The sequence below is a fragment of the Lepus europaeus genome, chromosome 11 (genome assembly GCF_033115175.1).
Source record: "Lepus europaeus isolate LE1 chromosome 11, mLepTim1.pri, whole genome shotgun sequence".
Lineage (NCBI taxonomy): Eukaryota > Metazoa > Chordata > Mammalia > Lagomorpha > Leporidae > Lepus > Lepus europaeus.
Window position 1 is genome coordinate 31678931 of NC_084837.1, and position 26434 is coordinate 31705364.

Consider the following 26434-nt stretch of genomic DNA (forward strand, 5'->3'; position numbering starts at 1 on the left):
CACCATTGTATATTTGTTAACTGTGTAAATATGTAAATGTATTTTCTATTTTAAAAATTGTGTTAATCTCTTCCCACACACAAAAACAAAGATGATAATAAATGCTAGAGAATCCATAATGTGTGATTAGTCCTACTAGATAAATTCTCTCATCTAGGGATATTTGTTTGTCCTTGAGGAACAAATATATAAAATAAATGTTTCCTTGAATGTATATCACATATTTTCTTCAAAAAATTGTGTGCAAACAAAAGAAAGTACATTTGAGTAATGATTAAACATTTTAAAAACTGATCTATAATTTTAGTTTTTAGTCTTCTATTGTTAGTGAAGAATTATGAGCTTATGTGCAATTATAAGCAAAGCATCAGATGTGTGTGAATACATATGAAAACTTTTCAAAATAATTTAAAAAAGCATTTCTCTAATATAAGATAAAAAGTCTAAAATAGTCTTTGAGTATATAGTACTTATAATTTCTATTCATTTTATCATAATGCTAAAATAATGAATTTGCTCACAATGGCCTAAATCATGAGAAATTAATGTCAGATTTACTATATTTTATTAATAGAAATAAGAAGAATCTTTTCTTTTTGAAATTAAAACTGATAATAGCTTCCTCTACCTTTTAATGATAGTGTATGGTTAATTTACATAGAAGATATTTTATTTCCTTCCACTAATGATTAGTAGAGAAAATCGGTAAAATCTTGAATACATGATCTTCCACCTGGGAAAATGTGAGTATGAAGTTGGGTTATTTTCAGGGAAACTAAGAACTGCTCTAAAGGAGAATTGAAGGGGCCCATAGGGATGGGCTGAGGGGGAGAGAGAGTGGGAGGTGGAGAGGCAGAGCCACAGGGAGAGGCAGCCGCGAGGGAGAGGGAGAGTTTAAAGGCATTTGGAGAGTTAAATCCATTTGGCTCAAGTTAGGAAGCACAATTCAAACCTGCAAACCTATGTCAAATGAGAAGCTCAATGTTTTTAATCTTACCAACCAGCCTACACAATTTTTAAGGATATTTCCAAAATGAATTTTTAGAAAAAAAATTTTAAAAGATTTTTTTAAAAATTCTATGAAAATCACATTTCTCTCTCCCCCGTTTCCCCTTTCCTCTTATTTTTATTTCTTTTACCTCATTATTCTGGTCCAGGGTCAAGGGGCTGCATCAGTGATGATGACCCTCCTTGCTAGCAAAGTCCTGAGGCAACACAGAGATCATTGAGTGAGGCAGGGAGCACACAAGAGATGTAGCCAACCGGGCCATGCTGTATGCATTTGTTCGTTATCTAAATTATCTCTGAACCACTATTGTATGAGTGGAACAGAAGCAGTGAAGAGAGGCATATTCAATATGTACTTTAAAGTCAGACCGGTCTTTCAAGTGGTTCATGCTCCTCTTTGAATAATCTTGAGTATATTACTTAATTTCACTTACCTGCTGCTTATCTGTAAAATACACATATAATATACCAGAATAGAAAAACTAATTCAAATAACACTCCTGAAAAGTAAAAGCAAATGATTACTTAGTGTACACTTATAGGCGTATTTCCTTCCCTGTGTGGTCATGGAGTTAAAAAAATCAAGTAATAGATGCATCACAATGATTGCTTAAATAATACAGGCTTTAGAGTCCTTTGGCAGTCTCTGCTTTAACCCATGTTGTCTCTCGCCACATGTCCCCACTGATTTTCATTGGTGCTTCATGAGCTTGGTGTGCACAGTTGGCACAGTAACTAACACTCATTAATTAAACACGAATTTATTAAGCAGTGTCTATGTGTTCAGCATTACAATGTGCTATAGAAAGAATGCCGAATAAGCTCTTCTGTTATTTTTCTATTCCTCAAAGTATTAAAAAAAAAAAAAAAAAACCCTGCAGGGGCTCAGGAAATACTTTAATTATAGAACAAATTAGAATCTGATTACATTACAAAGGTGATGACATCCTCTGCTCCATACTACTTCCATTTGGCTCAAGTTAGAAAGCTGCACGATTTTAACCTGCAAACATAAATATTTTGAATGAGAAACTCAAAGTTTTTAGATACACCAACTTGCTTACAAAATTTTTAATGATATTTCCAAAAATATTTTTCAAAATTTTCTGTTATTGTTATAATGAACTTTTCTTCTAGTTTCTAGAAATGTAGATGAGTAAAATTAAAGGAAAAAGGAAGAGAGTATTGAGATTAATGACAGAGGCTGTGTGTTGGGACTATGATTCTTCTGCTAATGACTGCTGTATATTAGAGAGTAAACTATCGGGAGCAAAACAAATCAGGAAGTAAGTCTGGCAAATAAAATTTAGTATGAGCAATTATTTTCCTAGTAACAATATAATTTACTTTTTTAGCAAAAAAGCTGAGTTTTATGTGCATCTAGGATGTTTTAATGTATTTTGCTCAGATTATTTATTTGTAGTATGTAACCATAAGTCAAATTGTAAGAGTATTGAATAAATGAGTGATGTTTTAAATATATTTATTTGAAATGCATTTATAGAAATAGGGAGAGAGGGAGAGAGAGAGATCAATCTGATCTTCCATCCACTGGTTCCCTCCCCAAGTGGGGAACCCAGGAGCCTGGAACTCCATGCAGATTATCTTCTTGAGTGGCAGGGCCTGAAGCAGTTGGGCCATCTTCCACTGCTTTTCCACTCACATTAGCAGGGAGATGAATACAAAGAGAGCAGCGCAGACTCCAACTGGTGCTCATATGGGATGCCAATATCACAATGCTGCCCCAGAGTGATACTTTTACATAGGGCCTGAAGGGCCTGTGAAAGCACAGTGGTTGTTGGTTGAGCATTTGACCTTGCAGCCAATATGCTGGTTAGGATACCTGTGTCCCACATTGAAATACCAGGGTTCCATGCCAACATCTTGCTCCTAACTTTGCCGACCTAACTCAGATGCTGGAAAGCAGCAGTAATGGTAATGGGATTCCTGCCACATACATGAGAAACCTGGTTTGAGTTTCTGGATCTGTGCTTTGACTTCATCCTTTGACATAGTTATTTGTGGACACTTTGTAAGTGAATGAACCAGTAGTTGGGAGTATTCTCTGTATTTCTTCTAAAAGAGAGAGAGAGAGAGAGAGAAAGAAAGGAAGAGAGAGAGAGAAATGAACCCAATAACCCAATAGGCAGTGATTGTTTGTATTCCTGTACTGGATTTTGAAATAAAGCAGTTTAGTATGCCTTTGTATGGTGATGGTGAGGTTCTGCGTCTACAATAATACAGAGATAAGTAGCATAGTCCATATATTGGTAACTAAAATGGCAGGGTTTGTTGGAACATTAATGCAAATTATTATATAAATGAGTAAAACATAAGATAGTTGAAGTATTTAGGAATGAATTCTTAGAGCACCTTTCCATCTAAGCTAAAGGATTTTGTCTTAATTTGATAAATCAGTGATTCTCATAGGAACATAGTATTTTGCACTCATTTTTATTATAGATTTCTGGGAATTCTGCTACCATCAACTCTTTTCATTCTGATTCATTTGGTTTGATGGAAGACTCAGAATTTGCACTTTAAAATTTTTCATGGGGAGAAACTGTTTTAGACATTGGAAACAACTATAAGACTCTTTGCAGAGAACTGATATTGTCAGATTTCTAGTTTTCAGTGATAATTTGAGAGGAATAAGCCCAAAATGACTAGTTAGAAAGCTGTCAGAAAAGTAGCCGTGTATAGTGATGAAAGCCTTGAAATACACAGAATTGGAGAAAGGAGCTGGCAGGTTCCAAACAGAGGGAAAAGATAAGGAACTGGGAAAGCCAGTTGGCGCATTTGATCAGTTTACACTGTACACATGTGAGCCATATTGCCCTATACCCATAAACAATGTACCAGTCATGTGTGTGTGTGTGTGTATGGCAAAGCAGCTATGCAGTTCATTGGGAAATGAAGGTCTTTTCAATAAATGGTTACAATAACAAAAAAGTCAATAATCGAACTTCTTTCATATTTAAAAAATATTTCACATAACATACACAGTATTCCAAGGTGTTAAAACAAACTAAGTATCATAAGTAGAACAATAAATATTTAGAAGAGGCAAGTTTATAACTTTGGCTTAAGAATAATTTTTAAAAATATTTATTTATTTATTTGAAAAGCAGGTTGATAGAGAGGAAGACACACAGAGAGAAAACATTCATCTACTAGTTCACTCCCCAAATGCCCTCAAGAGCCAGAGCTAAGCCAGGCTAAAGCCAGGAGTCAAGACCTCTAGGCTGGTCTCCCCTGTGGGTGGCAGGGACTCAGCACTTGGACCATCACTCTCTGCTTCCCCACCTGCATCAGCAGGAAGCTGGATAGTAATCCAAGCAGCTATGATTCATATTGACACTCAGATATGGAATGCTGGCATTCTTATGCCACAATGCTGGCTCTAGTTTAAGGGTATTTTTAAAATAAAAAATAAAAACCTTGGATGAAAAAAAGTATTTAACAACATTAATAACTCTTATTCATCCAAGATAATACTTAAACTGATAAGACAACTCACAGAATACATATACCCAGGATATGTAAAGAATTCTTAGAAGGGCTAGCGTTGTGGCATAGAGAATAAAGACTCCATTTGTGATACCAGCATCCCATAATGTCACTGGTTCTTATCTGGTCTCTGCACATGTTCTCATCTATCAATGTATATGAAACTATGATAGGATAAAATCATCATAAACTCAGGTACTGGGAATTATAAATTGGCAGAGGTCACAGTAGGGGTGGATTGTCTTTATTCATGACTTGGATCTCAGCTGGGATGACATGAATGGTTGGGACCCAAAAACTTCTGAAAATTTCTTTTCTGGAATATTTGATGTCTGACTAGAATTACTCATTTGGAATATTTGTATATAACTTGGGCTTTTCTGTGCCATTTAGCTGCATTTTTAAAGGGAGAGTGCTGAGAGAGAGCATCTGAAGATTGAATCGTTAAGGAACCAAGGTTAAAGCTTTGGAGCGTCCTTTGACTTAGCCTTAGAAGTCACAAGTCACATCCTATTTGGTAAGTCACATCTTATTGATTACAAGAAAGTCATGCTGCTCAGCATGATTCAAGGGGAGAGAAATTGGATTCTATGTGTAGGAAGTGGCAAGGTAAATTTGCAGAAGATAAAGTAGTCTGGGAGATACTGTAATACCCATTTTTGGAAATTTTTTCTACCACAAAATACATTGATGCGATTGACAAATATACCTATGGATATAAATTAATTTCTTTTTTTATTTTTTGAAAGGCAGAGTGGACAGTGAGAGAGAGAGAGAGAGAGAGAGACAGAGAGAAAGGTCTTCCTTTGCCGTTGGTTCACCCTCCAATGGCCGCCGCGGCTGGCGTGCTGCGGCCGGCACACCGTGCTGATCTGAAGGCAGGAGCCAGGTGCTTCTCCTGGTCTCCCATGGGGTGCAGGGCCCAAGCACTTGGGCCATCCTCCACTGCACTCCCGGGCCATAGCAGAGAGCTGGCCTGGAAGAGGGGCAACCGGGACAGAATCCGGTGCCCCAACCGGGACTAGAACCCAGTGTGCCGGCGCCGCAAGGAGGAGGATTAGCCTAGTGAGCCGCGGCGCCAGCCAATATAAATTAATTTCTAAAACATATTATTCAATTAAAGAAGACACATAGAATGTATATGCAAGTATTAAAATTAGCAATGCCAATCTTTGTTATTGAATATAGGATGGTGATTACCTGATGGGATAGGGACTGAAGAGAGCTGCAGTATTGTTTCTATTATTATTTATGTTATACTTCTTTAATGACAGTTAAAAAGTGTATAAGCATGTAAAGATTTGTCTATTGTCCAATTTTGGCATATACTTTTTTTCTGTGTACCTATTATTTTTCAATAAGAAGTTAACATAGGAAGATTTTCTTCACTCACTGCTCTGCAGTGCCTGCTCTTCAATTATTATACATTCACACTTGACTATTACAAAGATGCACACCTTGTGTTGGGAAATAATACTTGCAAAAGTAATGCTGATGTAGCAATTTATTGTTACTTAACACAAAATAATTTCTTTCCAAAGAAAACATTCATCTCACCACTATAGTGGGGTGACTGTAGTTCATAGTAACCTATTACATATTTTTTAATTAAACTTTTATTTGATGAATATAAATTTCCAAAGTACAGCTTATGGGTTACAATGGCTTCCCCCTCCCAAAACTTCCCTCCCACCCACAACCCTCCCCTTTCCCGCTCCCTCTCCTCTTCCAATCACATCATGATTCATTTTCAATTCTCTTTATATACAGAAGATCAGTTTAGTATATATTAGGTAACGATTTCAACAGTTTGCCCCCATATAGCAACACAAAGTGAAGAAAAAAAAATACTGTTGGAGTACTAGTTATAGCATTAAATAAGAGTGTACAGCACATTAAAGACAGAGATCCTACATAATATATTTTTTTTTAAAATTAATTAATTTTCTATGCCATTTCCAATTTAACACCAGGGTTTTTTTTTTTTATTTCCAATTATCTTTATATACAGAAGATCACTTCAGTATATAATTAGTAAAGATCACATCAGTTTGTACCCACGCAAAAACAAAAAGTGTAAAAATACTGTTTCAGTATTAGTTATAGCATCACTGCACATTAGACAACACATTAAGGACACATCTCACATTGGATGTAAGTACACAGTGACTTCTGTTGCTGACTTAACAATTTGACACTCCTGTTCATGGTGTCAGTAATCTCCCTAGGCTCTAGTCATGAGTTGCCAGGCTATGGAAGCCTTTAGAGTTCGCTGACTTTGATCTTATTCCAATAGGGTCATAGTCAAAGTGGAAGTTCTCTCCTCCCTTCAGAGAAAGGTACCTCCTTCTTTGATGGCCCCGTTCTTTCCACTGGGATCTCACTCGCAGAGATCTTTCATTTAGGTCTTCTTCTTTTATTCTTTTCCATGGTATCTTGGCTTTCCATGCCTACAATACTCTCATGGGCTCTTCAGCCAGATCCGAATGCCTTAAGGGCTGATTCTGAGGCCAGAGTGTTGTTTAGGACATCTGCCATTCTATGAGTCTGCTGTGTATCCCATTTCCCATGTTGGATCTTTCTCTCCGTTTTTGATTCTATCAGTTAGTATTAGCAGACACTTGTCTTGTTTGTGTGATCCCTTTGTTTCTTAGACCTATCAGAGCCATCGAATGTGAACTGAAATTGATCACTTGGACTAGTGAGATGGCATTGGTACATGCCACCTTGATGGGATTGTATTGGAATCCCCTGGCACATTTCTAACTCCATCATTTGGGGCAAGTCTGATTGTGCATATCCCAAATTGTACATCTCCTCCCTCTCTTTTTCCACTCTTAAATTTAACAGGGATCATTTTTCAGTTAAAATTTAAACACCTAAGAATAATTGTGTGTTAATTACAGAGTTCAACCACTAGTACTAGAACAACAACAACAACAAAAACAACAAATACTAAAAAGGATAAAGTATTACATTGTACATCTAGAGCCAGGACCAAGAGCAGATCAGGTCATAGTTTCTTATAGTGTCCATTTCACTTCAACAGGTTTCCCCTTTGGTGCTCAGTTGTCGCCGATCAGGGAAAACAAATGAAATTTGTCTCTTTGAGACTGGCTTAATTCACTCAGCATGATGTTTTCCAGATTCCTCCATCTTGTTGCATATGACTAGGTTTCATTGTTTCTTACTGCTGTATAGCATTCTATGGAGTACATGTCCCAAAATTTCTTTATCCAGTCTGCTGTTGATGGGCATTTGGGTTGGTTCCAGGTCTTAGCTATTGTGAATTGAGCTGCAATAAACATTACTGTGCAGATGGCTTTTTTTATTAGCCAAATTAATTTCCTTTGGGTAAATTCCAAGGAGTGGGATGGCTGGGTTGTATGGTAGGGTTATGTTCAGGTTTCTGAGGAATCTCCAGACTGACTTCCATAGTGGCTTAACCAGTTTGCATTCCCACCAACAGTGGGTTAGTGTCCCTTTTTCCCCACATCCTCTCCAGCATCTATTGTTGGTAGATTTCTGAATGTGAGCCATTCTCACCGGGGTGAGGTGAAACCTCATTGTGGTTTTGATTTGCATTTCTCTGATTGCTAGTGATCTTGAACATTTTTTCATGTGTCTGTTGGCCATTTGGATTTCCTCTTTCGAAAAATGTCTATTGAGGTCCTTGGCCCATCTCTTCAGTGGGTTGTTTGTTCTGTTGTTGTGGATTTTCTTGATTTCTTTGTAGATTCTGGTTATCAACCCTTTATCTGTAGTATAGTTTGCAAATATTTTTTCCCATTCTGTCGGTTGCCTCTTCACTTTCCTGACTGTTTCTTTTGAAGTACACAAACTTCTCAATTTGATGCAGTCCCAAATGTTAATTTTGGTTTTGACTGCCTGTGCTCCTGTGGTCTTTTCCAAGAAGTCTTTGCCTGTACCTATATCTTGCAGGGTTTCTCCAATGCTCTCTAATAATTTGATGGTTTCGGGTCGTAGATTTTAGTTTTTAATCCATGTTGAGTGAATTTTTGTGTAAGGTGATAGGTATGGGTCTTGCTTCAGGCTTCTGCACGTGGAAATCCAATTTTCCCTGCACCATTTATTTAATAGACTGTCCTTATTCCAGGGATTAGTTTTGGATCTTTGATCAAATATAAGTTGGCTGTAGATGTTTGGATTGATTTCTGGTGTTTCTATTCTGTTCCATTGGTCTATCCATCTGTTACTGTACCAGTACCATGCTGTTTTGATAACAACTGCCCTGTAGTATGACCTGAAATCTGGTATTGTGATGCCTTTGGCTTTGTTTTTGTTGTACAAGATTGCTTTGGCTATTCGAGGTCTTCTGTGTCTCCATATGAATTTCAGCATCATTTTTTCCAGATCTGAGAAGAAGGTCTTCGGTATCTTGATTGGTATTGCATTGAATGTATAAATTGCTTTTGGGAGAATAGACATTTTGATGATATTGATTCTTCCAATCCATGAGCATGGAAGATTTCTCCATTTTTTGGTATCCTCTTCTATTTCTTTATTTAAGGTTTTGTAGTTTTCATCGTAGAGATCTTTAACGTCCTTGGTTAAGTTTATTCCAAGGTATTTGATTGTTTTTTTTTTTGAAATGAATGAAAATATAAGTATTCACACATCTTTCAAAACATATTCACATAAGCCCTGACAATGGCAGCATGCCTATTTACATCTTCAAGGAAGGAAAGCAAATGAATATCAAATCAGACACAAAAACTCCTGAAAACAAATCTACGGCCATCTACAGATGCGTGTTACCCAAGCTCAACCTCGAAATCTGTTCCCCAAGTTAGTTCAGGACATAATCCCACAATTTAAAAAAAAATGTAAGAAATAAAAGCAGGAGCCCGTTTCCTCCCAGATTCCGGGTAGTTGTTGGTGTCTTCTAGATGAGTGAACGTGGGCCTGTTTTCTCCGTAATAATTTGTGGGGTTTATTTCTCTCCAGGCAGTGGGCAGTGGCCCCTCGTGGCTGGGAGAAAGTGCGCAAAGCTGCATCACCCTGTTAGAGGGTGGAGGAGAAATACACTCTCCAACCCTGACGACTTCTTGGAAAAACTGATCAGGATACAGCCCCTGTCCGGCCAGACGCAGCTTCTCCGAGCCCGTGCTCACATCTGGTTTGAATGGGATTGATCTTAGAAGTTCTTCCTCAGGCGTGGCATTGCCTGTGTATACAAAGGCTGTTGATTTTTGTGCATTGATTTTATATCCTGCTACTTTGCCAAACTCTTCGATGAGTTCCAGTAGTCTCTTAGTAGAGTTCTTTGGGTCCCCTAAATAAAGAATCATATCATCTACGAAGAGGGATAGTTTGACTTCTTCCTTCCCAATTTGTATCCCTTTAATTTCTTTTTCTTGCTTAATAGCTCTGGCTAAAACTTCCAGAACTATATTGAATAGCAGTGGTGAGAGTGGGCATCCCTGTCTGGTTCTAGATCTCAGCGGAAATGCTTCCAACTTTTCCCCATTCAATAGGATGTTGGCCGTGGGTTTTTCATATATTGCTTTGATTGTATTGAGGAATGTTCCTTCCATACCCAGTTTGCTTAGAATTTTCATCATGAAAGCGTGTTGTTTATTATCAAATGCTTTCTCTGCATCTATTGAGAGAATCATATGGTTTTTCTTCTGCAGTCTGTTAATGTAGTGTATTACATTGATTGTTTTGCGAATGTTGAACCATCCCTGCATACCAGGGATAAATCCCACTTGGTCTGGGTGGATGATCTTTCTGATGTGTTGTTGCATTCTATTGGCCAGAATTTTATTGAGTATTTTTGCATCTGTGTTCATCAGGGATATTGGTCTGTAATTTTCTTTCAATGCTGCATCTTTTTCCGGCTTAGAAATTAAGGTGATATTGGCTTCATAGAAAGAATTTGGGAGGATTCCCTCTTTTTCGATTGCTCTGAATAGTTTGAGAAGAATTGGAGTTAGTTCTTCTCTAAATGTCTGGTAGAACTCAGCAGTGAATCCATCTGGTCCTGGGCTTTTCTTTGTTGGGAGGGCCTTTATTATTGTTTCAATTTCTGTGTCAGTTATGGGTCTGTTTAGGTTTTCTATGTCTTCCTGGCTCAATTTAGGGAGGTTGTATGTGTCTAAGAATCTGTCCATTTCTGATAGATTTCCCTGTTTGCTGGCATACAAGTCCTTGTAGTAATTTCTGATGATTCTTTTTATTTCTGTGGTGTCTGTTGTTATGTTTCCTTTTTCATCTCTGATCCTATTGATTTGGGTCTTTTCTCTTCTTTTTTTAGTTAGTTGGGCCAATGGGGTGTCAATTTTGTTTACTTTTTCAAAAAACCATCTCCTTGTTTGGCTGATTTTTTGTAATGTTTTTTTTTGGATTCAATCCTGTTGATTTCTTCTTTGATTTTAATTATTTCTCTTCTCCTACTGGGTTTGGGTTTGGTTTGCTGCAGATTTTCTAGATCCTTGAGATGACTTGAAAGCTCATCTATTTGGTGCCTTTCCAATTTCTTGATGTAGGCACCTATTGATATAAACTTTCCTCTTAACACTGCTTTTGTTGTATCCCATAGGTTTTGGTATGTTGTGCTTTTATCCTCATTTACTTCCAGAAAATTTTTGATTTCTCTTTTAATTTCTTCTATGACCCATTGTTCATTCAGGAGCATGTTGTTCAACCTCCATGTGTTTGCACGTGCTCTAGGGATTCCTGAGTTGCTAATTTCCAGCTTCATTCTATTGTGGTCTGAGAAGCTGCATGGTATGATTCTAATTCTTTTGCATTTGTTGAGACTTGCTTTATGGCCTAGTATGTGGTCAATCCTAGAGAAGGTTCCATGTACTGCTTAGAAGAATGTAAAGTCCTTAGATGTAGGATGAAATGTTCTGTAGATATCTGTTAGATCCATTTGGGCTATAGTGTAATTTAAATCTACTGTCTCCTTGTTGATTTTCTGTCCTGTTGATCTATCTCTGAGAGTGGAGTATCGAAGTCCCCCAGTACTATTGTATTGGGGTCTAAGTCTCCCTTTAAGTCCCTTAACAAGTCTTTTAAATAAGCTGGTGCCCTGTAATTAGGTGCATATACATTGATAATCGTTATATCTTCCTGTTGAATGGATCCCTTAATCATTAAATAGTGCCCCTCTTTGTCTCTCCTAACAGTTTTTGTGGTAAAGTTTATGTTGTCCGATATTAAGATGGCTACGCCCGCTCTCTTTTCATTTCTGTTGGCGTGGTATATCTTTTTCCAGCCTTTCACTTTCAGTCTGTATGCATCATTGTTGGAAAGATGGGTTTCTTGTAAGCAGCAAAAAGATGGGTTTTGTTCCTTAACCCAATCAGCCAATCGGTGTCTTTTAACTGGACAGTTCAAGCCATTAACATTCAATGTGACTATTGAGAAGGAGTAACTTTGCCCTGTCATTTGCCAAAGATTTTTTCTAATATCTGGTTTGAGATTCCTGTGATCTTTTGCTGTGAGGTTTCCTTCCTTTATCTTCTTTCATATTGGTTACCGTGTTTCTGTGTTTCTGTATGTAACACATCTTTAAGCATCTTTTGCAGGGCAGGATGAGTGGCGACAAATTCTTTCAATTTCTGTTTGCTATGAAAAATCTTTATTTCACCTTCATTCATAAATGAGAGCTTTGCAGGATATAATATTCTGGGCTGGCAGTTTTTCTCTCTTAGTACCTGGGCTATATCTCGCCATTCTCTCCTAGCTTGTAGGGTTTCTGATGAGAAGTCAGCTGTGAGTCTAATTGGAGATCCTCTGAGAGTAATCTGGCATTTCTCTATTGCACATTTTAGGATCTTTTCTTTGTGTTTCACTGTGGTGAGTTTGATTACGATGTGTCGTGGTGAGGATCTCTTTTGATCCTGTTTATTAGGGGTTCTATGAGCTTCCTGTACTAGGATGCCTCTGTCCTTCCCCAAACCAGGGAAATTTTCTGCTAGTATCTCACTACAAAGGCCTTCTAATCCTTTCTCCCTCTCCATGCCTTCAGGAACTCCTAGAACCCGAATGTTGGGTTTTTTAATAGTATCCTGTAGATTCCCGACAGTATTTTTTAGATTTATGATTTCTTCTTCTTTTCTTTGATTTGACTGTTTCCTTTCCTGTTCTCTGTCTTCTAATTCCGATATTTTCTCTTCTGCTTCACCCATTCTGTTTTTAAGGCTTTCTAATGTGTTTGTCATTTGATCTATTGAGTTCTTCATTTCATTGTGGTTTTTTGTCACTATCACAGTTTCATGTTCTACTAGTTGTTTCATTTCATTTTGATTCCTCCTTAATATTTCATTTTCACGAGAGAGATTTTCTATCTTGTCCATGAAGGATTTCTGTAGTTCAAGAATTTGTTTTTGAGAACTTCTTAATATTCTTATCAATTTTTTGAGATCCGCTTCTTGCATTTCCTCTATCTCTTCATCTTCATAATCTTGAATTGGGGTGTCTTGTTCATTTGGGGGCATCATAGTGTCTTCCTTGCTCTTGTTACCTCGGTTTCTATGTTTGTTGTTTGGCATGTTGGAGATAATTTATTTATTTATTTATTTTGGCTGTCGTGTTTTTTTCTCGTTATACTATGCCTATAAGTGGGCTGTCTGCTTTGATGGATCCTTAGAGGCTGTGATGGGTGTGGCCAGAGAGCTCTGCTTGATTCTTAGGGTTTAAGGCTGTGCAAAAAGCGACTCACCTAGATTGTTCTCTCCCTTGCTCCTTGCTGGATTGCTCGTGCTCGCTCTCTCTCTCTCTCTCTCTCTTTTTTTTTTTTTGTTTTGACTCAGTTGGGAAGTTATTCAGTACAGGTGAGAGGAATTGAGTGTAGTTGAAATCTGGCCTCTGTGAGTATTCATTTGATCTTCCCCTGGGACCACACAAAGAGTTTATGCAGCCCTCAATGTGTTTTCAAATTTCACAGGGAAGTTCCAAGGTTACTGAGTTTGTGAAGTCCTTGGCGGCGCTTTACATATGGTGCCTGCTCTTTGTTTTGCTCGGAGGCCTCTGCTTTTCCCCCTCAATGTCTCGGGTTTCTGACGCCTTTGTCTTACCTCCAGCTCGTTCCTGCGCTGGGGAGATTCTGAGGCTGGTCTCCCATGGTTGGGTTTCCACGCGGTGGGCTCCCTGTAGGTCCTCTGTGTCACTTCCACTAGATCCGGAAGCATTTCCTCTGCAGTTTTTTTTCTTGAATCTTTTCCTGAGGCTACAGTAATTCCACTTTTATGAAACTTTATTTTCCCAAACTAAGGCGCATGTCCTCACTATCCGCCATCTTGGCTCCGCCCCACCTATTACATATTTTATGAGCAAATAGAGGATGAACTCTGAGGCTCCGATCATAAGGTAATGTTAAAGAATGGGAAATATTGATTATCTTTATTTGATCAATATGCATTGTATACGCTATATTGACATGTCACAGGGTAGCCCATTAAGAAGTAAAATTACTGTTAATAATTTTTAAAATGTTAGAGCCAACATTTGGCAAAGCAGTTAAAAAAGATATTGCCTGGGCACCTGCATACCATACTGAATTGCCTGGGTTCAGGTCCCAGCTCTGCTTCTGATTCCAGATTCATTCTTAAGTAAGTGAGCCCTAGAACAAGGGGATACTTTACCTGTATCTGTGTGCCCCAGGACTTTTGCCCTTTCTATATTCTCTTTCAAAAACAAGCTTCTGTACTCATTGCTCTTTGTCTGGTTTTTAACTTTAATGTTTAAACTTGAATGACATATCAGAGAATTTCCTGTCTTTCTTAAGTTCATTCTCCAACAAATAGGCCTTCTATCATTTATTGCCTATCATACTTCACAGTCTGTTTCATAGGTCTTTAATACCATGTAGTTATATTGTTTATTTAATTATTGAATTGTTTGCCTTCCCAACTGTCATATAATATCATTAAGTAAACAACTTTCATTAGAGAATGAATGTGTGATAATGTTTGTTGAGCAAATTTTCACTGGACATTTCTTGATGTTCTCTTTATAGATAAAGCCCATATTTGTCTTTTGAAGATAATTTTTGATTGTCTCAGTAATGACAGCTGACAACTAGGGTTTGTTTCATAATATCTTTTTCAAAATATCACTTTTTTTTACATTTCTACTTTGGGATTAGTATTATTATCCCTAATAATATTACTATTATTTTGAAGGTACCATATTTCTTTTATGGAATAAGAGCTTACTTATCCACAAGTCCAACAAGGAGTCTGGTAAGTTTGATGATAATCCTTAAGCCAATTAATTACAAAAGTCCTTTTGGCTCCAGGATTGGGATATAGTGGACCCTGGTGAAAAAGATGAAAGAGAAGTTTGCTGGGGAAAAAAAGAAAAATGTTTTTTGTTTCCTAAATAAAACCACCAAGAGATATCATTTTTCATCTTTATGATTTTGTCCTCTGTGATTTTTGTTCTCATGAGGGAGGTTTCCTTAGGGATAAAAACAGAAGAATTCACAGTCAGAGAAATTGTAAAGACAGAAACCAAAGTCACTGGATTTTACTAGATTGAATCAGACATAACACAGAACTTTTAGTTGCGTGAGCAAATACACTTACAGATTTTACCCATTACAATTGGCTTTTATTTATTTGCAGCCAAAAACAGCCTCCATCAAGTCCTGAGTTTGATTCTTTTATTTATTGTGACAGTACTTCCTGCTGTTGTTCTGAAATGGAGAATTGTGCAAATCATCCATTATTTCCTGCATGTGTTCATTTGCATACCACCCTACTTCCTGGAGAGAAATCTAATGGTAGAGAGCTCATGTTTATCATCTCATGTCAGTTTAAATACAAGTAATATTTGGTAGTGAGTTTCCAAACAGAAGACCTGATTTTTGCCATTATTTCCATTATTGATTAGTTTAGTGTCTTCTAACAACTAAAATCAATTGCAAGTCAAAGGCAATGCCATTTTATTCTTCATTCTGCAGACTATACACTGATGGGAGTTCCTTTCAGGTAGTAAGAGAGCAATTTCAGACTTTGTCTGCTTCTTTCAAAGTTGTGTAATCTTTCAACAGTAAATATTGATTCATTTTCAGTCAGGTTGGAAATGTTTTAGAGTAACTCTCAGTGCAACTAACCAGTCCTACAAGTCAGTCATATCTACACTTTTTTGACAGTATATTGTGTAAGTTATTTGAAATTGGATATTACATTATTTTTACAGAGAAATTAGTAATATTTCCTTCTTCAATAAAGTAGTAAGTAAAATATGGCATGATTTCCCATAATTTCATTGTAGGTTCAGTTTATTTCCTAGGATTATATGGAATTATATTTTTCTTATTTTCTTTAGTTTCAGAACAGCAAAAGTCCTATTTTGCTGATTTTAGGTTATAAAGTGATAAAATTGTAATTAAAATTTAGGGTCTGATATTTTATTTATGGAAAACGATTTTTCCTGATAGCTTTTTTTTTAAAGATTTATTTATTTATTTGAAAGTCGGGGTTACACAGAGAGAAGGAGAGGCAGACAGAGAGAGAGAGGTCTTCCAGATACTAGTTCACTCCCTAGATCTGCCATGGCCAGAGCTGCATCTATCTGAAGCCAGGAATCAGAAGCTTCCTTCAGGTCCCCTCTCCAGTGCAGGGTCCCCAGCACGTGGGCTGTCTTCTACTGCTTTCCCAGGCCATAACAGAGAGCTGGACAGGAAGTGGAGAAGCCAGTACTTGAAGGGATGCAGGCACTGCAGGTGGTGATTTTACCAGCTACATCACAGCATCAGCACCCCCACCCCACCCATGACGTTTTTGAGATGTTGAACTCATCTGTATATCCAATTACCTCTTAAAAAATAATAAATAGAATAATGAATTCAGAAAATTTCATACTTTAAGATGTTACACAAGAATTAGAATTTCAAATGAGCAATATGAGTTTCCTGTTGAACTTAGCAATTTTTATTGATATGTTTTTCTTAGTAATTGGTAGATTATCTAGAAAGTCCATGATGGGGCCGGCACCATGGCTCACTTGGTTAATCCTCTGCCTGCAGTGCCAGCATCGTATGTGGGTGCTGGGTTCTAGTCCCGGTTGCTCCTCCTCCAGTGCAGCTCTCTGCTGTGGCCCGGGAGGTCAGTGGAGGATGGCCCAAGTGCTTGGGCCCTGCACCCATATGGGAGACTGGGAGGATGCACCTGGCTTCTAGCTTTGGATTGGCGCAGTGCTGGCCATAGCAGCCATCTGGGGAGTAAACCAACAAAGGAAGATCTTTCTCTCTGTCTCTTTCTGTCACTGTCTATAACTCTGTCAAATAAATAAATAAATAATTACAAAAAAGAAAAAAAAGAAAGAAAAGAAAGCCCATGAATGAGAGGTTTCTGATCTTCATCTCTATCTCAGTCTTAAAATGTGAGCTTTGGCAGGCGCCACGGCTAAATAGGCTAATCCTCCGCCTTGCGGCGCCAGCACACCAGGTTCTAGTCCCAGTCGGGCGCCGGATTCTGTCCTGGTTGCCCCTCTTCCAGGCCAGCTCTCTGCTGTGGCCAGGGAGTGCAGTGGAGGATGGCCCAAGTGCTTGGACCCTGCACCCCATGGGAGACCAGGAGAAGCACCTGGCTCCTGCCATCAGATCAGCGCGGTACGCCGGCTGCAGTGTGCTGGCCGCGGCGGCCATTGGAGGGTGAACCAACGGCAAAGGAAGACCTTTCTCACTGTCTCTCTCACTGTCCACTCTGCCTGTCAAAAAAAAAAAAAAAGTGAGCTTCATATTCCCCTCCTTGCTGATGTCTTACAATCCAGAACCCCCTGTTGCTCTGACCTCAGTTCCTGTTTCCAGAGGTCCTGTCCTGATCGTTCTCAAAAATTTTATTTTTATTTAATTAGAAGGCAAGGAAATATGTATAGAGAGACAGACACAGATTTATCTGCTGTTTCATTCCCTGAATGTGTGCAAAAGCAAAGGCTGGACTAGGCAGAAGCCAGGAACTGAGAACTCAGTCTGGGTCTCCATGTGAATAGCAGGAGCCTAAATACTTGAGCCATCACCTGCTGCCTTCTAGGTTCCACATTTAGCAGGAAGCTGGAATCAGACATGGAGCTGGGACTTGAGCCCAGGCTCTCCAATGTGAGATGCAGCTATCTGAACCATGTTTTAACTGCTGCATTCATGCCCACCTCATGTGCTTACATTTCCAAAGAGGCAGATATCTTCTGGTGAAAATAAAGTCAGAATGAATGGAACTTAGAAGTTTGAGGAAAGTGGATATCATTACTGTGCTCAGTCAAGGGTGAATTGAGTAGTAGAAATTAATACAAATCTCAGGAAAATATTTGTGTTCTTTTTGAAATTGTGTTTTTGTTTAATGTCTGTTTTTATTTTGAAACTCAGAGTTACACAGATAAAGAGAGATCTTCCATCTGCTGGTTCTTTGTCTGCTTCAGGTGGCCACAAACAGCCAGTTTTGGGCCCAGCCATATTTATCATATATATATTTCTTTATATATATAATTTCTTTCTAATAATGTATCTACTACTGTAGGCATAGTTCATTCAAAAGTGAGCAAGTCCTAGATCTGCAAAGCTGCAGACAGACTAGGAGATGAGCATGTGCAAACTGCAGAGTAAGCAGGATTTCATTCCTTTTTATTGCTGAGTAGTATTCCATAGTATATATATTTTCTTTATCCAGTCACTGGTTGATTGGCATCTGGGTTAATTCCTTATCTTAGCTATTGAGAATTGAGCTGCAATAAACATGGGGGTTCAGATAACTCTTTCATATGCTGATTTCATTTTCTTTGAGTAAATTCTAAGGAGTGGGACTGATGTGTCTTATGGTAGATCTATTTTCTGGTTTCTGAGGAAGCTCCATGCTGTCTTCCACAATGGCTGTACTACTTTACATTCCCACTAACAGTAGATTAGGGTACCTTTTTCCCCACACCTTTGCCCGGTATTTATTGTTTTTTGAGTTTTGGATAATAGCTGTTCTAACTGGGGTGAGATGAAACCTCATCATGGGCATTTATGATGTACAACAGGATAAACACACACACTCAATATGGTATGGGTAAAATAAACTAATTAGCATGTGAATTATTTCACATGCATTTTGTAGTGAGAACACATCTATTAAATCTCTTAAGATATGATGAAGTTATATTGATCTGTATAGCACACATCTGTATGCTAACTTGTCAAATATATCTTCATAATCTCTCTTTAGAAGTAAGCGCTATCACCAATAAGTAGTAACCATCTCCTCTGTATGTCTTCATAGTAATATTAATGAATGAATATCTTAAAAATATTTGGTTGTATTTTATGCTACTAGTATATTAAAGTGTATGTATTTAATTTCAACATTTTTTTCACTTTTTCATGTGATATTCATCAATGTCTAGTTCTAAAAATTGGCAGAGTATGAAAGATTTATTGCTTCACCAGTGGGTGAATTATTCCTATTCTGTTGATGTCACAAATGGTCATGAGATTTGTTTTAGGCAATGGAATGTACAGAAAGGGATGAATGTCAATAGTCTGTGCTTGTGATTTCTCCTCTGCCATAAAGACTAGTGGACTATGTAGAGGGATCTTTGTCCATTTATTTCTAGACTGTAAAGGTAATAGAACAGATCAGAGGCTAACCTATGATATACTATTAGAGAATAGTAAATTTTCTTACAGAAAGCAACCAGGAACATTTGTTACCATACAATAGTTTGAATTATTTTATTTTATTGCTATTGATGACAGCACACAACGTGAAAAGAAAATTAAGGTTAAATGAGGTCAAAAGTCATGGCCCTAGTCCAATATAAATGATGTGCATATAAGAGAAGTTACCTAGGATCTGAATGTGCAAAGTAAAACTCATAGGAGGACACAGGGTGGAAGCAGCTATTGGCAAGTCAAGGAGAGAAACCACAGCAGAAACCAAACCTGCCAACACATTGATCTACCAACATCAAGAATTGTGAGAAAATAAATTATTGTTTAAGCCTCCTATATGCTATTTTGTTATGGCAGCTGTACCAAGCTAATGCACTAGTAGTGAGTAGTGTTTTGAATTATTTTCCAGTATAATCACTGATATAATAAATGTAGTTTTGCATACTGTTTTGTACACAATTTTGAAAATTTCTCTATCATTTAAGCAAGAAGTGAAAAACACCAGATCATTGGAGGTTGTATCTTTATTAGATTTTGATGTTTGTTGCTTTACACTCTTACCAGATTATAGGAGAATCCCCATGTTCACATCACTTCTGTAATCTAGACTATGGGTAACGCTTCACAAATATGAGGTGATTTTGTGAATTTAGTTACGCTCATTTACAGTAGCTTATGTGAAGACATCATTGTTTCACTCATGACACATAAGTAATCAACTTTTTGGTGTACCTATATCTATATCTATCTATCTATCTATCTATCTATCTTCTGTGAGAAAAACAATAACATGTTATTATTGTCAAACTGAATAAAAGGGAAAAACAAGGAAGGCAGGGGGATTGAGGAGGAAAGAAGGGAAGGAAGTATGGTTATCTTCTTAGAATTTTATGTATGGAATGCATGAAATCTGATCTCTATATTAATAAAAATTAAAAATAAGGAAAATAACAACAGAAAACTGAATGTGAGCAGATAATAACTACCAGATGGAGTTTGATTAAACTCAGATTAACTAATTACTAGAATGAATTCAACCATGACTTCTATATTTTATTCCAAAATTATGTATTTAAGGGATAGAGAAGATTGACGCTAGGAATTTACAATTATGTACTTAAAAAATGTTAACCCTTGATCATCAACAAAAATACCTCATTTTCTGAGTAGCATGCATATACTTACCATTCTATTCAAAACATAGCAATCATATAATCCCAGTGTAAAATGAAAATTGCTGACCTTATATGGTGCACATTAGGAATAATGTGCTTATTCTTTTTAAGTAAATGGTTACTTTAGAAGGCTGTTGATTGTGCCAGTCAAAATTTTTGATTAAAAAGTTTCATTACAGAAGTAATGAAACGGTTTAAGAAAATTCTTTTTTTCTACATTGTTACTCAAGACCTTAAAATGCAAGCATAATTCCCTGGAGGCTAGATCAGGTGATTTCAGCACTGTGTTGGTTTGGTACTTAGTGATCTGAAGCTTAATGTGCATCAGACAATGCTCCTAAAAAGCTGTTCAGTTCCAGGTCTCTGCCTTCCTGTTGTTTAGTGTGAGCAGAAAAGCCCAAACTGGCATATCAGGCAAATCTATGTCATTTAGATATACTAAGTAAAAAGTGATTTTCAATATATAGCATTTTACAAGTATAAATGTATTATTTAAATCACAAATTTAAATAACAACATGTTTTAAAGTATAGTTTCCATTACAGAAATAAAGAAAATCAGAGAAAAAAAGGGCAATTGTATTCTGAATATAAAATGCTTTGTGCAATCCTAGATGACTAATGCATGTTTTTTTTTTTTAAATTATCATAGTTTTGAACAACATAAACTGGAGAACTGGCAAAAGTTAACATTTACAAATTGTTTTTTTTTATTTTTTTATTTTTAAACTTTTATTTAATGAATATAAATTTCCAAAGTACAGCTTATGGATTACAATGGCTTCCCCATCCCATAACTTCCCTCCCACCCACAACCCTCCCCTTTCCCGCTCCCTCTCCGCTTCCATTCACATCAAGATTCATTTTCAATTCTCTTTCTATACAGAAGATCAATTTAGTATCTATTAAGTAAAGATTTCAACAGTTTGCCCCCACATAGAAACACAAAGTGAAACATACTGTTTGAGTACTAGTTATAGCATTAAATCACAATGTACAGCACATTAAGGTTAGAGATCCCACATGAGGAGCAAGTGCACTCCTGTTGTTGACCCAACAAATCCAACAAATTGATACTCTTGTTTATGGCGCCAGTAACCACCTTAGGCTCTCATCATGAGTTGCCAAGGCTATGGAAGCCTTCAAGTTCGTCGACTCTGATCATATTTAGAAAAGGTCATAAAAGACAGAGTGAGGATAGTAACCAATGATCCTAAGAGTGGCATTCACCAGGTCTGAACAATTATACAGCATTAAATGGGGAAAAGGACCATCAGTACACACAGGTTGGGAGTAGAGCCATTGGTGGTAGAGTAGAGGTTATGATTACAAAGGAATGAGGCCCAAGTGCGCTAGACAAGGTCTAGAACAAAGGACAGAGTCATTATTAGAGGAGCTAAGAAAGATGCTGTCTAAGCTACAATTAAGTTTTCCCTTTGGTCTGAAAGGGAGGCTTTTTCTACTTACTGTTTACTTCACTGATGGCAAAGTAAATCTAGCTATGAGATTATTATTTAAGCTCTTATTTTGGCTATGCTATTACAGAAAAATGTTAGCCATCTCTTTTATGAGGTTTAAAGATTAAATTGTGCGTCCTACAGATTCCTTTATAATAGAATTAGTTTCCTACCTTGAGGAGAATAGAGAAATGAAAGAACAAGTTGGGCTTAGAATAGAGAAATGAGGGAGCAAGTCCTAGAGTGCTTGCTGACAATAGCAATATCACATGAATACTTAGCAAACAGTTTCAACCATTAGATAACAACTTAATAAAACATTTACCAGAAGGTCCAATGCCTTCTATAAATTTTAAGAATCATGTATTTGAAAACACCTCTTAAATATCTAATATGGTGTATTTTGTTTAACCAGTAAACTTAAGCACAACCATATAAATGTTTTTAGTTTCTTTCTACCAACAAGTATAAAACATATGATGCAGAGATTCAGGTCACACGAATTAAAATGTTTCTTTGATTAAATTTAGCAGCTTCAATTTATGGACAATCTTATCTATAAGCCAATTAAAATAAAATTCTTAATAAAATTTTCCCATGTGGACATACAATATGTACACACATATAGCATAACATAATGGACCAATATAGCAATTTTAATAATAGCTTTTAAAATCTTTAACTCTTTTTGTAGATTGCCAATTGATTTGAATTGCTTTTTGTTTTTAGTAACCTCAGTTAACCATACTTTCTCTCAGTTGGTACTATTAACACATTATTGGCTTCATCTGTTTACAGAGCCATCCCAAAGTACTGAATACAATAGAAGTGGCTGGGAAAAGTCCATAGGAACCTATAGGAGGACAGCTAAACACAGAACCAACAACGCTTTAGTTTTATGAGCAGCACATCATATATAACTGTGGATGACAAAAGACTTTAATTTGCCATGCTTAAAATTATAAACTCATCAACCAACAAGAGGCACTTGCTTACTTCACTGTATTTTTGAAAGCACCTGTAGGAGTTTACAAGTATTTAACCCTTTAGGCCTCTGGGGCTTTCTCATTAAGATAACTATCATGTCTAGTAACACAAGATCATTAGATTTTAATTCTCAAACATTTGTATTAATAGCATTTTCCATTATAGAAACTTAAAATTTGGTACCAGGTCACATCTTGACAGTACTTCTAATATAATCCAAATAGCCTGATTAGTTGGTGTCTCTATAAGATGAGAGACATAGGTCCTTCGATTTTTTCAGTTGGGCCCAAACAGGAAAAACCAAAGTCCAAGATTTACTGGAAATTTTAGAGTCCAGATTGTTTGAAACTTTGATTTTTTGAATGCCTGTCAAGAATGCCAAGAAGGCTCAAAATCCAAAATATCTGGTTGAAATAAGATTCCTTAAAATCATGACATAACATAGACCAAATTTGATCATTGTTACATGGTGATTATTCAAATCTTTGACAATAAGCACATATTTAAATAACCCATAGCTCTTAATAAAATTTCAGCTGTTTTTGAACAATTAGAATTTAACAGACATCAAGAGAACATAATAGATTACTTTAACACATCGCTTTAACAGAGCATCAGAGTTTAATTCTATGTCAAAGAGAAATTGAGCTTCCTGTGATCTTTTGCTGTGAGGTTTCCTTCCTTTACCTTCTTTCATATTGATGACCATGTTTCTGTGTTTCTGTGTGTAACACATCTTTAAGCATCTTTTGCAGGGCAGGATGAGTGGCAACAAGTTCTTTCAATTTCTGTTTGCTATGAAAAATCTTTATTTCACCTTCATTCACAAATGAGAGCTTTGCAGGATATAATATTCTGGGCTGGCAGTTTTTCTCTCTTAGTACCTGGGCTATGTCTTGCCATTCCCTTATAGCTTGTAGGGTTTCTGATGAGAAGTCTGCTGTGAATCTAATTGGAGATCCTCTGAGAGTAACCTGATGTTTCTCTCTTGCACATTTTAGGATCTTTTCTTTATGTTTCACTGTGGTGAGTTTGATTACAACGTGTCGTGGTGAGGATCTCTTTTGGTCATGTTTATTAGGGGTTCTATAAGCTTCCTGTACTAAGATGTCTCTGTCCTTCCCCAAACCAGGGAAATTTTCTGCTAGTATCTCACTTTAAAAAGGCCTTCTAATCCTTTCTCCCTCTCCATGCCTTCAGGAACTCCTAGAACCCGAATGTTAGGTTTTTTAATAGTATCCTGTAGATTCCTGACAGTATTTTTTAGATTTCTGATTTCCTCTTCTTTTCTTTGATTTGACTGTTTCCTTTCCTGTTCTCTGTCTTCTAATTCCGATATTCTCTCTATTCTCTCTTCTGCTTCACCCATTCTGTTTTTAAGGCTTTCTAATGTGTTTGTCATTTGATCTATTGAGTTCTTCATTTCATTGTGGTTTTTTGTCACTATCACAGTTTCATGTTCTACTAGTTGTTTCATTTCATTTTGATTCCTCCTTAATATTTCATTTTCACGAGAGAGATTTTCTATCTTGTCCATTAAGGATTTCTGTAGTTCAAGAATTTGTTTTTGAGAACTTCTTAATGTTCTTATCAATTTTTTGAGATCCGCTTCTTGCATTTCTTCTATCTTATCATCTTCATAATCTTGAATTGGGGTGTCTTTTTCATTTGGAGGCATCATAGTGTCTTCCTTGTTCTTGTTACCTCGGTTTTTGCGTTTGTTGTATGGCACATTGGATATATTTGGTTTCTTCACTGTGGTGTTTTTTCTTGTTATACTATGGCTCTATATTAAGTGGACTGTCTGCTTTTGATGGAGCCTTAGAGGCTTGAGATGAGTGTGGCCTGAGAGCTGTGTTTGGTTCCTCAGGGTTGAGGGTGTGCCAAAAGTGACACTCCCATGTTAGGCGTGGTAAATCTCTCTTTCTTTCTTTTTTTTTTTTTTTTTGATTCAAAAGGGAAGTAATTCCACACAGCTGAATGTAACTGGAGGTAGTTAGCAGGCAAATGATATACCCACAGGAGCTAGAGATTAGAATTTCTTTCCCAAGGACCACACAGGGAATCTCTGCTGCCCTCAGTGTGGGCTCCAATTCTCCTGCAGTCTCCCACTGGGTTGCCAAGTTAGATGCTAATCTCCTGTTATTTCACCCCTCCCCACAGAGTCAGGTTTTTCTGCTAGGCTCAGGGACAGTGCAGACCTGAGGTCGCCCTGCTTATGACGTATGTCCAAAATGGCGCCTGCTCTTTGTCTTGCTCGCCTTTGAAATGTGAGCGGAGAGAGAGAAACTCATTTCCGTATGGGTCACCTTTTTTTTTTTTTCCTCTCTCTCTTCTAGTTAGCCTGGTGAACTTTTCCCCACAGAGTTTCAAGCCTCGTTCCCCCTTGTCTCTTATTTCCGCTTGCCCGCTGGTGTCTCGGGCTATGGAGGTTCGGCTCACCTCGTGTTCTAGCGCTGGTGTGTTGAGTCTGTTGCTGGTGTCCTGAGCTTGGGTTCCCATGCTCTCCCCACAAGTCCACTGTGAATCACTAGTTCCGGAAGTGTTTCCTCTGCTGTTTCTTCCCCTACTCTTCCTTGAACCTGCAGTATCTCCATTTTTATTAAACTGTCTCTTCCCAGGCTATTAGTGTGCTCCCTTCCTATTCTGCCATCTTGCTGCTCTCTCCCACATTTACAAATTGAAAGACAGCAGTAAAATTTAACTAAGCCGAACTAATTTAGCACTTGACTAAAAATCTCAAGTCAAAATTTACCTTCTAGTTTCCCATCTAACAATTATTTGTAGTTGTTACAAAACCTAGGAATTACAGTTTCAGACACAGAATCACCATGGAACTGTTGCCAGCCGGCATTACATCATCAGCCTATAGAATCAGGAATGAGTTGTTGAGACCTAATGAAAAGGAAACTGTTAAATAATCTGTTGTTATTCTAATGGAAATATAAACAAGTTAATTCTAATGAAATCCATGCAATAATAATTATTTTAAACTAATATAGTCTCTTATATGATTAAAAAAAGGAACATGATTTATGGTCTTTTTTATTAAGCTAAATTTCTTAGTAAAAATATCGGAGAAAGAAAAAGTGATATTTCAAACAGAAGGAATGATAGGGAAATGGGACATTTTACACTGTCCACACACTCTTTTGCTATTTTAACTTAATCAAAGGTGAGAATCAATGTATGTACTAGTATTTTGATTTTATTGATGAAAGAGGCTTTATCATTTCTCTGGTTAAGGAAAACGAAACAAACAGAATTATGTTTCATAACTTTGCTTAAAGTATTACCAATAATCATTCATTTATCTAAAGCATAAACTAGATACTAAATTTTTGAGGATAGAAAATGGAATCTAAACCTGGTCCATACACTCAAAACCTTGGAAATATAGTTAACAACATAAAATATGCAAATATTTACATACAAATTTGACTTAATTCTAAAAAATGTAGTATGAACTATAAGTATTTTTCCTAAAGTAAACTAGGTTAATTTCCAAAATTCTGATAATCTGGATTATTGATAAATTTCTGTTTATTGCAGAAGAAGGAGAATAGAGACATAAAAATAATTTATAGAACTTTCAGATTATGGACATGTAAGATGTAAGCCATGGGATAGATTGAAGAGAATGCCTGGCGTAAACAAGATTCTATTTAATTA